This window comes from Montipora capricornis, chromosome 1, assembly GCF_036669925.1.
Source record: "Montipora capricornis isolate CH-2021 chromosome 1, ASM3666992v2, whole genome shotgun sequence".
Classification (NCBI taxonomy): Eukaryota; Metazoa; Cnidaria; class Anthozoa; order Scleractinia; family Acroporidae; genus Montipora; species Montipora capricornis.
In genome coordinates, this window is record NC_090883.1 from 24,043,303 (window position 1) to 24,045,802 (window position 2,500).

Sequence of the window (2,500 nt, forward strand, 5' to 3'; positions counted from 1 at the left end):
TGAAATGTATATTGTTGTTTGCGCACTGCGTCAAATATTGTGAAAAGTATTTTGAAATACGATATGAAATTAACTCCCGCTTCACCATACAACAGTATAAAACGCTTCTTAAAATCCGAAGGTTTTTTACAAGCGTTTTCAGGAAAGGCTTTATTCAAATCTGTTGAGTAGGCTTTCTTTGTGTCTGTGCACTGAAGGATGTCTTTGTGTATTCTTACATAAAAAGATTCCATTTACCCGTGTTTCATTCAAGCGCGAGGTTGAGAAAACTTTCCTTAAAAAAAGAACGGAGTTCACGTTTGTTTAAAAAGCGTGAAAGAGTTGAGAATGCTCCTCTTTTCCACACAAAACAACTTTTTTGGACTATATTCTTCCTTCTTTACGCTTCGATCGCCTCTATGCGATTGTGGACTTGTCCAGGCGTGTAAAGCCTTTTGTGTACGTGTTTTAAAATTCTGTTTGACTCCCTTCAAAACAATAGGTATTTGCGTTTGATTGGCTCTCGATGAGGTAATGGTTGTTTCTGATTGGTTTCCGATGAGGTCATCTAGTGTGGTTGTGATTGGTTTATTTTCCTTAGTCTTGTCTTTGCTTTGCTGCGATCTCTTATTCACAGTTCCACTCCAGAGCAGGACAGAGCTCTCTCTCTCTCTCTCTCTCCAAACCAGGCTAGTCACATACCGATAAAAATGATATACACACACAGTACTATTTTATGCGCACCTTACGAAACATTATTTTAGGGTTACGTTTCTTTCTTTGTCATTCTCATCGATGAAAATATCTGATCCTCGTATTGGTACATGACTGGCATCTCATTAACCTAACCCTAATTTATGCGACGACCTTGGATACACGTGCTGTTTCACGTGTTAGGGTTACAACCGTCATTGCGTCATGCCCCAACATGCCCCTAATTTATGCACGCCCCCTTCTTGATTGATGACGTCATTTGATGACTACCTGTCAAATCTGGTCTGGATGAGCCCATACAACTACTTACCCGCTTGGTTAAAGTTTCGACAAAAGGGCGGACCACAGAAATGGAGTCGCTACAAATATCGTCATTCAACTTTCGCGTTTGACCGCACGGTCGTCAGTAGATTCCCTGCTAGCAGAGGTCTCTTTTCTTTTGCGTTCGCAGGGAAAAGATACCTCTGTCATGGTTCAAAAACCCACTATGTTGAGCATGATCAGCGGTTTCTTAGCGACCAAATCCTCACGTGATACTTCACATGTTGTACGGGCTCACTCAATAACAGCAGAATTACCTGTGAAGGAATGCGTTAGACTCAGCTGACTTAAGTCACAGTCAAGAAACACGCAATCTCGCACCCAGAGTCCTCGGGCTTTTTGGTCAGCGAGTGAGCGCCCGGAGAGATTCTGGTATACATACATGCATACATACTTAATTGACCGCTCCCCATTGGGGCTTTTCAGGGCCAATGGTACACAATCGGAAACGACAGAACAGAACAACAACAACAGCAACTGTTAAGAATCCCAACTGGCCGGAGGCAAACCAGTTAGCTTTTTACAAGTGCAGCTGGGAAGCTGAGCCAGGGACTACCAGGATCAAATTCAACGAGTGGTCAGAGCGGGTCTTGAACCCAGGATCTCCGGATCTCAAGGCAAGCGCCCTAACCACTGGGCCACACTGCTTCCTATATCATGGTATGATGGACTTAAACTATTTTTTGATTGGTCGCTTTTATAACAATGGCAGTCCGACAGGAAGTGGGTAAGTAATTCCCCAAGATTTGGATGGGAGATTCAAATCTAAAATTAGTTTCAATGCTGTTTTTTTTTTCTACCTCAGAAAAATATAAATCACAAAAAAACGACAGGTTTTGAATTATGTCCAATACCGCACGGAAATTTTCCCACGCTGCCAAAAACTGATTACTGTTGTTGCAAAAGTACCGTGGGAAAACATTACATCAGTCTCTCTGGGGATTAATCCGTGAAAGAAGGTGTTGTCGAAGCCATTCAGAATTACGGAAACATAAAATTGTAGTAGAAGAGGACATTGATGTCATTTCCACAAAAATGTGTCAATCGTGTTGCGTGCACGATGGCATTCTGCACGGTGGAATGCACGCTGAAACACTGAAAATACACTTACTGAAGTTTCATCTTCACTCGCTCTTACAGCAAGCCAATGATTAGCCTGTTCCAGGCTCCCAGATAGTAGGGAAAGAAAAAAATGCGTGAGAAAAATGAATGGGAGCTTGGGTCGAGGCGAGGCGCCTCGCCTCGACCTAAGCCCCCACTCGCTTTTCCCACGCAGTTGTTTTCGTTTTCCCGACTATCTGGGAGCCTGGAACAGGCTAGCCAATGATCATTTCTCTAGTTTCTTTTATGGTATGAAAGGCTAATTTTTTTTTTCTTGAATACTTTCAACCCGCCATTTCTACTGTTTACTGTTTTCTCTTTTCTGTTTGCGTTTAAAGTCAAGCATGCGCGAAAAGATCGGAACCCACGTTTTCTGGGAAAATGG